Here is a 13,088-nt window from a genome sequence, read left to right on the forward strand (position 1 = left end):
CAAGCTCACATGAAGTTCCTCGTGCCATAAGACTCACCATCTTATGACAATACATCTACATGCCACATATTCAGAAGCAAGGTCAATTGAAAATTATATTTTGAGGTCAAGGTAATATACCAAGGAACACACTATATCATGATGACACACCCACAGTGCATAGGTCGAGAGTCAAAAAGTCATAGTCTGGTCAAGAGTTCCATGTCAAAAATACAAACAGCAGTCCTGCTCGAAAGTACACGTAACAATGTCTTATGTCATGATTCACTACACCTGCCAAATACAGAAAACCTAGGTCAGAGACAGAAACACAAGACATATAACCAAACTCAATTGAACGGTTCTTGTATTGCAGGGGCCGTGTCATCGAAAGAGTCCTAAGATTTGTCTTAAGTTATATTTTAGGACAAATTGTAGGACATTTTTAGGACTGTCTTATGATATATCTCAGACTGTACATCGAAGGTGTCCTAAGATAATCTTAACAAAGAGGTCCTATAGTCACGGTGGGTATGGTTGTCCTGCGAGAGAACGTTCTGTGCTGGTGATTCGGTCCTGACGGGTGCTGGTGATCAATGAAAAAATGTAAACAAAGACGAAAATGATGATTTTTGACGTTTTCACTCATAAAAAATGGAAGAAAACAGTTGAGATTATTCAATTTTGTTTCTTATGGGTTCATATGTAAACCATTTAAAAGTTGACCCTCTAAACTGTTTCAGTAAGCGTAACACAAAAGTGCTCATTTTCAGAAAATCTAGAACTGAAAAAATAAAACAAAAATGCTCATAGAGTCCGCTTTCCATACCGCAATCCACACGGCAAAACTATTTTGTGAAAAAACATTGCAATTTATTAAAATTTAGCATTTTCTCAATTTATTCATGTCCTGATACTGTGCTGGTGGGTCCTGTCATTGTGCTGGTGGGTCCTGATACGGTGCTGGTGATTTTGGATAAGAAGTTGGTCATATTTGTAACAAATGTTACAAAATCAATAAAATTGGGCAGATAATTGTTGTCAATAGGATCAATGACTCCTATTTTAGCTCTTGTGCATCCATTTGGCTATTTAATATGTGTTTTCAAATGATCGTAACTTGTATTACATAATTACATAAAAGGGCAACATCTTTCATCCAATATCAGATAACAATATATAGTATCTAAAATAAGAATAGTTTTATTAAGATATTAAATGCCCCTTACATTGATGCTTCAACAATGATCAAAGCCCATGCCGCATAGACATGTTTGTTAGCGCTCTGCATACCCCTCCCCACTTCCACCCAACCAACCCTCCTTCATTGTTACAGTGGTGTACCAACACAACAATTTATCACATAAAATAATAACACAAAGACACACATTATTGAACAACGAATGCTCGCAGGTACTGAAAGCTAGTTCAAAGCCGCATTTTCAAATAATAGATAAACCATGTTCTCATATACAAAAATTCCAATCGTGTCGATTAAAAAAGTCTCAAAACTTAAGTTCACATTTTAATGTTTGATGAAGCAGACCTTTAAAAGTGTGCAGTAAATCTTGTGCTCACAACAGTTATTGTCATAATTATGTATACATAAGACTTATAAAGGAATTAAGAAGGTACCAAGAAATATTTTACAGTTCAATTTAATGATCATGAATGGAAGGAAATGGTACGGAAGTTTACATAGGACAAAAAGAAATTGATAGTATTTTTTGGCGAAAGACTTAAACGCTTCTTTGCATTATAGCTCTTCTATAAAAGCATGCAAAAAAAAACTTTGATTGACTTGCTTGCTATGTTTGCTTGGATGTTTTGAGGTATGCGGAGTTTCAATACATACTGGGATTTGATTGGACAAATACAAACTGACAGGAATTATAGTTAATGTTTATTGTCCAAACAAATTCTAGTATATAGTAAACAGACTACTTACCTGTCGTTTACAAACATCCAAACAATCATAGAAAGCAATTTGATCAATGGTTTGCTTTGCATATATTTATAGAAGAGCTGTAAATTCTGAAAAAAGAATGTTGTCGTAGATGGTTAAATCCTCAACAAAATCTCAATAACTTTGTTGGAACGAATAAAGGTTTTAAATCAAATTTTCTTGGACTTTTTAGATTCCACCCTGACGAGGCATGTTAGCTTTTCGCATGCTGTTGCACCTGACGCACGGAAAATTTCACATTTCCATCTTCTTTTCTGAAATATTTTTCCCAAGGATTGTTATCCTAGTAAAAGGTGTAACCAATGAATTGAACACATGTTAAAAATTCCACAATACTATATAATTCATTTTATGTGTCAATTTGTTCGAAAAAAGTCGAAAAGAAGAGAGTTTTTTTAATGTCATGATTATCTGTCGCTTTCTAGATCTATGCTTAGCATTTATTTCAGATGACATGGACTCCTCACCCTGGTGACCCTGCTGCCTTTCATAACTTTATCCGTATACATATATTAATAGATAAACAAAAGGCTGCAACTGGTATTTTTGTATTTAAAATGATTCGTTGTAACGAGAATATTTGTGGTGAATGGAAACTGAGGGTCAAAATCTTAAATTGCTTATAAATGTTGCTGGACCCAGTTTCGTTATCTGATCTGAATTTTCTGAAATGTGCAAGGTAGATAGACATTGGCCTTTTGTTTTTTTTTACTCGGTAAGTTTTGCCCTAATTGCTTGAACTTTTGCAATATTAAAGCCAATTTCAATGAGTGTGTAGACCAAGGGATTATCTTTGGTTATCTTGCTTGCTGAACAGAAAAGTCATTGTTAGGTTATATAAACTACCCTACTTTAAGAGTAGACTAGTCCGACAAATGACACATCTTTCTCTCTGTAGGACCAGGCTACTTCGAAAGGAGGGTAGTATACCTAACATAACAATGAATTCACGGTTTAGCTAACAAGCAAGCTAACCAAAGATATTACCTTTGCCTACATACTCAATGGAATCGGCTGTAACTAAAAACTCGAATACATTTTAAAACAGACAGTGGTCATGTTTGTTGATGAATATTGTTTTTCCTAGATTCACTCTTGAAAAATCATTTGGTAACATTTGGTCAAGTAATTTCAGAAAAGATCTTTTTGTAATTGCGGACGCCAAGACAATACATGAACCTTACACGACCCCTCGACACAGGTGAGCTTATATATGATCTTATAGCGATTCGGGTTGATAACCAGTTGAAATTAAGCCAGTTTTTTGTGTGTGTAGATTTGTATTGTTTTAAACTGTTATGACCTTTTAAAGTTAAATGTAGGTGTTTAATCTAAGAATTTCTTTTTTAAACTTATATACTTGTTTTATACTCAATTGGTAGTATGAAGCTAGGAGATATTTTAATTTTTGAAATTGAAGGCACAATTAACAAAGCAAACGGTAGTTTCAAATACTTTTAAATAGATCTTTAAGAATAATTTACCCTTGTGTTGATCCAATGCTAAACATAACAAAAATCTCTGTACAAAGGTTATCTCGTCTTCATTCTCTGACATATTCTAGTCTGCCCTTTCATAAAATAGTGATTTTTTTTAGTGTTCTATCGAACTTTCGATAAAAAATATACCTGATAACCGTTCAGACAAAAAAATTATATTGAAAAAATCTTACAGATACAGCAAGGGATTCTTAATAGCTATAAGATACATTTTTCTTTTAAAATACAACTTTTAAATCTTACGAGAAACTATGCCAAGCTTAAAACTTTCACTGTAATCTCGCTCTAACTTATCCCCCCCCCCCAAAAAAAAACAACAAAAAAAACCAAACAAACAAACCCGCAATACTATTGTCATTCTTATAGTCAGCACTAAATTGTTTACAAACAAATGTGTTTTAAGCTGCTAAAGACATATGATTCAAACGTTCAGAAAGTACTTTGTTCTATATTTTTGCTCTCCATTTTTATGCAAAACCTTTTACATTTTTATTTTATGGGTTATTGTTGAAGGTCGTACGATGACGTATGGTTGTTAACACATACTTCCGTTGGTTTCTTATGGAAATTTGTCCATTGACAACAAACATACCACATCATCTACTTTATATAAGTATTGTATAATTTACAACGTATTTTGGTGAGCTTGCAAAATGATCGTAATCCCGAAAATCGTAAACATATTTTCTTATCTTAAAAGGGTGCAAGAAGGGTTCCATTAACAGGCCAATAAATAAGATTACAGTTAATTTAAAAAAAAAAATAAAAATATAGGGGTATTTTTTCTCTCATAATAACAGTAAACAGATTCACAACAATGTCAATTTCAAGAAAGCAGACAACAGTTAATTAGCCAATAACAGTCAGCATCAATGATCTTGAATATATGCCACATTTAACTAAAATATAAAGGCACAGAACCAGGACATAGGAGCACAGAACCAGGACCGTTTTTCTTATCACCAGCACTGCGTCAGGACAATTCCGTTTAACGAACTTGCACGACTTTTGCAATATAATATTGTTGTAATATACTTTGCATGGTACTTATGACGCATCAGAGAAAAATTAAGCAACAAAACAGTCGTTTTATTGCCGTTCTGATACAATGTAAACAAACCCACCAGCACAGAATCAGGACCCACCAGCACCTGACAGGACCAAATCACCAGCACAGAACGTTCTCTCGCAGGACAACCATACCCAACGTGATAGTAGTCCTACGTGAAATTATCTCGCCGTATAATAATGTAATTAATCTAACAAGAATATACCAAAAAGTAGGATTTCTATATGCTCCATTTGCACGCGTATTATGCTTAAACTTAAATCCTACATTTTAAACATATACGGTACCAATAAATTGTAAACACATGCATGGACGTTAAAAATATATGTTTAGTTGTAAATAATTAGATGAGACGAACTCAAAGTGCCAAACTGTTTCGATGTTTTAGATCAAAAGAAAATCTCGTGTTATTTTGGTATAAAAACTCAGGACATACATGTAATTATATAGTGTGTATTGCTCTACCGTAACCCTACAAAATGTGGAAGAAGAGACGTCCGAATTTTACAGACACAGAAGTACAAATTTTACCTAATGATTTATTTTATTTTATTCTTACTTTTATTTTATTTTAACAAGAATATACAAAAGAATCTATTTATACAATATATGTATTGTATCGGCTGTTGTCTGCTCTCTGGTCGGGTTGTTGTCGCTTTGACACATTTCCGATTTCCTTTCTCAATTTTATGTTGTTGGAAAATATAGAATTTATTTGTATGAGCTTTAGAAACAGGACGAAAAGCGAGGCTCTAGCTTTTCTCCTGTTTCGTAGCGAGTCAAATAAATTTTATACATATTTTCCTACAATGTACATATATTGTTTTTATCATGAAATTACTCCCAACACTTGAAACTTTAGTTATAAAATCAAAATCATTGTCTCTAATTTCACAAAATCGACATCGTTGAAACACGGACCGCGAAGAGGACCCCAAAATGAACTGGTTTGGAAATGTTCATACAACTGCTTGCTCAACGTGGAATTGGGGTAACAGGACAAGTACAAAAAAGCAAACATTTATTTGTATGTACCTGTTATTTGTACAATAGTTGGCTAATTGCAGGATTCATTTTTATACCCCATGCAACGAAGTTGCGGAGGGTATAATGTTTTTGACCCGTCCGTCCGTCCGTCCGTCCGTCATATCGTCCGTCAGTCCGTCCGTCAGTCCTGTTTCTTGTCATCGCAACTCCTCTCAAACCACACAACAAAATTTCATGAAACCTTTTTAGATGAAAAGGACATATTATGTAGTGCATATCGTCAGGAAATTACGATTCAATTTTTTTTCTAGGAGTTACGCCCCTTTGAACTTATTTGCTTCAATGTACTACTGCAACAGTTTGTCATCGCAACTCCTCTAAAACTACACTACAGAATTTCATGAAACCTTTTTAGATAATAAGGACATACTATTAGATGTGCATATCGTCAGGAAATTACGATTCATTTTTTTTCTAGGAGTTACGCCCCTTTGAACTTATTTACTTAAATGTACTACTGCAACAGTTTGTCATCGCAATTCCTCTGAAACTACACAACAGAATTTCATGAAACCTTTTTAGATAATAAGTACATACTATGTAGATGTGCATATCGACAGGAAATTACGATTCATTTTTTTTCTAGGAGTTAGGCCCCTTTGAACTTATTTGTTTCAATGTACTTCTGCAACAGTTTGTCATCTCAACTCCTCTGAAACCACACAACAGTATTACATGAAATTTTGTAGATAATAAGGACATACTATGTAGATGTGCATATTGACAGGAAATTATTACTCATTATTTTTTTTTATACAATTTTTTTTCTTACACTTATTCAATTTCTCCAGTGACAATGTGGGGACGTGGGGTATGTGAGCGTGCTCACTAAGGTTCTTTAATTTTATATGCTAAGACATCATAAAGTTATCATTAAAGTGAAAATGTCCTTAAGACCTTATTAGTAGTTCTGAAGGTGGGACAACCATTAGGACATCTCTTAAAATAAGATCGTTTCAATAACACGGCTAAGAGCAAAAAATTCTCCTACGATGGTCTTGGGACATGTCTTAGTCCTAAGACACCTTCGATGACACGACCCCAGGTCACTACAATTTAATTTATTTAGCTAAAATGTACGCTTGCGTTAAACAATGGAAATTAACACTGTATATTATAATTCGGTTGACTGGTAAAGAAGAATTTTACAAGCCTGTCGAAAGAAATTGTACAAGCCAATTCCGTAGAAATTATTGTATAGCGTGAAGATTGTATGTTTTTCTTGTATATGTTTCGACATTTTACAGATCGTTTTCAAAACTCCATTTCATTACTCTGTAATATTTTCCACTGAACATACACAAAACACTTTTAATGATAATTATATAAAAACCGCGCTCAATAGTCAATAGTGTCCTTGTTTTGATTCCAAAATATGTAGTCATACTTGAATGCAAATGTTTTAGCTCACCTGACACCAGGGCTAGGTGAATAATTCTCATCATTTGTCGTGCGTTAACTTTTACAAACATAAAAAAGAAAATGTGGTATGATTGCCATGCAATGAGACAACTCTCCACAAGAAACCAAAATGACACTGAAATTAACAACTTTAGGTTACCGTACGGCCTTCAACAATTAGCAAAGCCCATAACGCATAGTCAGCTAAGAAAGGCACCGAAATGACAATGTAAAAAAATGAAACACTTAAACAAACGACACCGGTACGTCTAAACACCGCTCAGGACGTCCTGAGTGCACTCAGGACATGAAATATATGTTTTAGTGTGTTGTGAAGGTATGCATTCGATAGATAATATAACTCTTCATCTAATAATTTTTGTTTTGATAAAATCATTTTAACATTTTAACATTTAAGGAGTTATCGAAGTTTTCATCGGCCGTTTTTGTGAAATATGTCAGGCATGACCTAGGATTATATATATTGAATACCAATTATCAGGTTTATTGTGCCTAGCCAGTCAAGGTCGTTAAAAACTTCCATTTGTTGTTGTTTATTAGGTCATTTGGTCTTTAATAGTTAGGAGTTATTAGTGATGGTACTAACCGCATACAAGTAAGCTTGGCAAACAAACAAAATAAGATGTCTTTTGGAATATCAAAAAACAATGAAGATATATTGTTTTAGAAAAAAACCGCTAAATAAACATTTTTCTTTTTGTTTGTAATAATTGAAGACAGTCGAGAAATATGAGAAATCTACATAATATAGTTTGGAAATTTTAATTCAATAGACCACTTTCGAGTTCATCCGTCACCGGAAAAAACTCGTCAATTATACGCGCCTTTATGACGTCATTTACCAGATAGAGGGGATCACCTGTATCCCTGCACTATTAACGTTCATCAAGCGTCTTAGTGATCGTCATTATGCAGGATAAACTAGAAATAATGCTTGTTATATAGGTACTTAATGACAATTCCCTAATGACAGTAGTGCTGATTGTCAATTTTGAGAATTCAATTTGCCGAATAATTCGTACAATATAGAAGTATAGTTTTCCAACCACTCGCCCAACATTGGAATGGAAGTGACGACGCCCCTAAGCACACAAATGACGTTCACTAAAACCAGAGTTTTTGACGGAAATGCATCGAACTCGAAAGTTGTCTATTCATTTCATTTCATTAATTTAATAGAAACAAAACATATCGTTATTTAATATTTTATTTGTATGGATTTTCGTACACTATATTTTATTTTAATTTCGTGCGATGAAATTTTTTGTTTTATTCTTGCTTCAAAAATTAGGAATTTTTATTATCAGATGTATTAACGGCTTACTTCTTTCGATGACAGAAACCAACCCGCGTCAGCATACACTTCAAAATTCATTTTTGATGGGGGAGTGTTATGACGACATACGCTCGAGAGCTGTAACCGAGGTGTTGAATAATGGACATTCATTTAACTGTCTCACGACTTTGGTACTGACAATAAGCTACCTGTCATCGTTATTACTACGTCAGAAACTCGTAGACTAGTACGCCATCGTCGTTGTTAGCGGGCTATCAAGCTAACCAACCTGGACCTGAAAGTAGCCGTTGTGAAGTACAAAAGAAACATCAAAAGAGTAAACAAACCAAAAATAACTCAGCATAATCAAGATGGCTGCGCAACAAAATAGCTGCCTTCAACCTGTTGCTAATTACCAAGGATTTGTATAGTAAGTCTTACTATACAAATCCTTGTGATTACCAACTGCAGAAAATATCTAAAGCTCACCAATTGCCCGCGGGATGTATATCCAGTCAATGTCGTTAAACACTTCCATCATCATCATGTTAAACCACGTACAACAAGATCAAAGCCACGAACATGATAAGCAGAAAAAAAAGCATTATTATAGTCCATTTGCCAATTCCCGACCCTGTAATTAGATACCTTTTTTTTTTAGTTGTCTCCTTTATGAGGGACATTCATTTTTTTTTTATTAACAATGGAGAGCTAGCAGGAACAGCAAATTTACCTGTGCGTAATCTTAGGTTTTGAAATCTTTTAATTACATTAATTTGTTGTTTAGATAAATACTTACGACATCAGAAATTATTGTTAAAAACTTCCAAGTGCTCCACGAAACCTCTTTCTAAATTATTAACATTTATTTTATCAGCAATCAAAGACGGGCTTCAAAGTTATTGTGAAACTGCCTATTCTAGAGGTGGCGTGAATCAGATGTGGATACTTAAAAATTCCAAAGATCTTTTAGAGTACATACAATCTAACTCTCTTTCATCTTGTAACAGTATTAAAACATTTGACTTTTCTACTCTTTACACAAGTATTCCACATTCCAAACTAAAAGACAAATTGAAAGAGTTGGTATTACTTTGCTTCATAAAAAAGAATGGCCAACGTAGATACAAGTATCTTGTCTTGGGGAGGGATAAATCATACTTTGTAAAGAATCACTCTGATTCAAACAAAAAATTCTCTGAAACCGATATTATCAAGATGCTTGATTTCTTGATTGACAACATATTTGTAACGTTTGGAGGACGTGTTTTTCAACAGACTGTCGGCATCCCAATGGGAACAAACTGTGTCCCTCTACTTGCCGACTTGTTTCTTTATTATTATGAGGCTGACTTCATGCAGGAACTTCTTAGGAAGAAAGATAAGAAGTTAGCAATATCCTTTAACACTACTTTCCGCTATATAGACGACGTACTTTCACTAAACAATTCAAAATTTGGTGACTATGTGGAACGCATCTATCCCATCGAATTGGAGATTAAGGATACTACAGATACAGTTAAGCTTCATATCTCGACTTACATCTAGAAATTGACAATGAGGGTCGGTTGAAAACAAAACTTTACGACAAAAGAGATGATTTCAGCTTTCCAATTGTGAACTTTCCATTTCTAAGTAGCAACATTCCAGCAGCACCTGCATACGGGATATATATCTCCCAATTGATACGATATTCCCGTGCTTGCATTTCCTATCACGATTTTCTTGATAGAGGGTTATTGCTCACAAGGAAGCTATTAAACCAAGAGTTCCAAATGGTGAAGTTGAAATCATCCCTTCGTAAATTTTACGGACGCCATCACGAGTTGGTTGACCGTTATGGAATAACCGTTTCACAAATGATATCGGATATGTTCCTTACGTCGTAACTACAATCCCCTTCCATTTCATGAATGTGACCAACCGAATTAGACTATTTACCGGATTTGTAATCACATAAGCAACACAACGGGTGCCACATGTGGAGCAGGATCTGCTTACCCTTCCGGAGCACCTGAGATCACCCCTAGTTTTTGGTGGGGTTCGTGTTGTTTATTCTTTAGTTTTCTATGTTGTGTCATGTGTACTATTGTTTTTCTGTTTGTCTTTTTCATTTTTAGCCATGGCGTTGTCAGTTTGTTTTATATTTATGAGTTTGACTGTCCCTTTGGTATCTTTCGTCCCTCTTGTTGTTTAGATAAATACTTACGACATCAGAAATTATTTTTCATACAAAATTAGTTTAACCGCCGATACATAATTTTCAATCCATCATACTTTGCATTGGCAAAAGCCAATATTGTCCGGTATGGAACCAGTCCCAGATTGACAAAGGGAAGTAATTTGTTTAAAAAGTTTGTAATAACAGAATCAAATCGGACCAAACATTTTGCCTTATTTTGCATTAGAAATGCACAGCAGACTAAGTTGATGATATACATGCATTGGTTTAAGAATGGAATAAACATTACTTTTAACCAGTGACTCACTTTAAATATTGGTTTTATCGTGCAAGAAACCAAAAAAGAAGACAATTTTCATTCCAAATGTAATTAAGATTAATTGTATCGATGTATACCACCAGGACCAGTGCATCTATCCATTTTCAATGATTTTAATCTGAGGAATCTGCTCTAATTTCTGCATGATGACATTTTCAACCTTTCAAGCAACTGTGAAGTGCTGCAATATATTTTTAAGCAGCACATAAACAGTTATTAGAGAGGTACTTTCAGCTGAAACGAGAAAATATATTAGTTTTGAAAAAGCACTTTATACACTAAATAAAACATTATTAAAATTTTTTTTTAGTGTTATAATATTTTTTTTGAATTTTACATTTGTTAGAGATACATGAAGTACCGGTACCTTATCCCGGCCTCGTGTTTCTTGTTTGTACACCTGATTTCTCTCACAGTCTATTAAAAAATAAACAGGGACTAAATTTAAGTCAGTCCGGAGATTTAAAAAAAAATATGTGTTCCAGGGTTCACGTTCCCCTTTTCTTGCCCACTCTTCATATTCTTTGTATGTACTTCATGTCCAGGTAAATGAAATGTGAGGTGAATATCAACTAAGGTGTGATCAAGTGTAAAAAATCAAATGACACTCTCTCTAAAAGAACAGATATTATGAAACCATATAACATTTTAGTTCCAGGAAAATATCTTAAGAAGGTGGAAATAAAATATGTTATGTTTGTTCCAACGAACTTATTACCATTCAAAGACTTGTTCCAGGGGGGGGGGGGGACAAGTATTATGGGAACAACAATCATGTTCACACCACTATGAGAATAAAAAAAATTCTGGCTTCTGGCTTCAGTTGGAAAAGTTTTAAAGTCTGTCATACACTAGATGTGTAAAAGTTAAATGCATTTTGTGTTTCAGAAAGATAATTTCTACAGGGGCGGATTCAGCCATATACATTATTAGATATAGAACTTGTGTTATGATAAATCTTGAAAAATAAGTGATGAAAACTGCATTAATATGACCTCAATTGGAGATATAACCCAGAGCTTAGAGGTGGATTTAAGGGGGAGCAGGGTGTTATTTCTGAAAAATTGGTGGAATATAAAGGGAAAACAGGCGGATCAACCCATTTTAAAAAGGAGTTCCTAACCCAGGACAAAAAAGGGGGGGGGGGATTATATAGGGAACACACAATCTTACCGCTTTTGAATCAGCCACTGTGGAATCACTGAAGAATGACTAGAGAGGGCTCCTACTTTATGAAAATTTCTAGATCCGCCAGGGTCTGTGATAAATTTAAATCTAAATAAGCTATTGTTATTTATTACGTTAAGTAGGTCAACAGCTCATCTAGCTAATAAATATATTGTTGTGCCTTTTTATGTATATGGCTCTGATCTGGTTGTAGATTAACATCTAAGAAATACTTAAATTCATGTTTATGATTTGTGTCATTATTGTTTCATTATTGTAACAATTATAAAAATCATTGTAATAACGTATTTACTTAATCACGTGAGATTCATTGCTATAAAAAAAACCTTTTAACGAGGCGTATATCGGTTTATTAAATATATCTTTTTAAACTAAGAAAGTTGCTTTTACTTAATTTAAACAAAAAATTAAGGTATCTTACACTTTATCTATTTCATAAATAAAAAGCAATATATATATAAAAATATATCGTTACAGTTTATGTATAGAGGGGAAATGCATACTTAAACCCCGTGCCTACTATGGTGTTTGTACACCTGATTTCTCTAATATGACCTTAATTTGAGATATAACCCAGAACCCAGAGGTAGATTTAAGGGGGCGCAGGGTTCTATTTCGGAAAAATTGGTTGAATATAAAGGGAACACAGGCGGATCAAGCCATTTTAAAAAGGGGTTCCTAACCCAGGACAAAAAAGGGGGGATTATATAGGGAACACAAAATCTTACCGCTTTTGAATCCGCCACTGTGGAATCATTGAAGAATGACTAGAGAAGGCCCCTACTTTATGAAAATTTCTAGATCCACCAGGGTCTGTAATAAATTTAAATCTAAATAAGCTTTTGTTATTTATTACATTAAGTAGGTCAACAGCTCATCTAGCTAATAAATATATTGTTGTGCCTTTTTATGTATATGGCTCTGATCTGGTTGTAGATTAACATCTAAAAAATAGTTAAATTCATGTTTATGATTTGTGTCATTATTGTTTCATTATTGTAACAATTATAACAATCATTGTAATAACGTATTTAATCACGTGAGATTCATTTCTATAAAAAAAAAACCTTTTAACGAGGCGTATATCGGTTTATTAAATATATCTTTTTAAACTAAGAAAGTTGGTTTTACTTAATTTAAA

General features: G+C 33.9%; 1 long non-coding RNA gene across 1 annotated transcript; it reads right to left on the bottom strand.

Moving 5' to 3' along the window:
- Positions 1-10,792: 10,792 nt before the first annotated feature.
- Positions 10,793-12,884, bottom strand: LOC143070725 (uncharacterized). The gene is made up of 2 exons (XR_012976663.1): positions 12,676-12,884; positions 10,793-10,993 (listed from the first exon to the last, which is right to left on the bottom strand). It is a non-coding gene; the product is annotated as an uncharacterized LOC143070725 (long non-coding RNA).
- Between the last annotated feature and the right edge of the window lie 204 nt (positions 12,885-13,088).

The sequence above is a fragment of the Mytilus galloprovincialis genome, chromosome 4 (genome assembly GCF_965363235.1).
Source record: "Mytilus galloprovincialis chromosome 4, xbMytGall1.hap1.1, whole genome shotgun sequence".
In the NCBI taxonomy this organism is placed as follows: domain Eukaryota; kingdom Metazoa; phylum Mollusca; class Bivalvia; order Mytilida; family Mytilidae; genus Mytilus; species Mytilus galloprovincialis.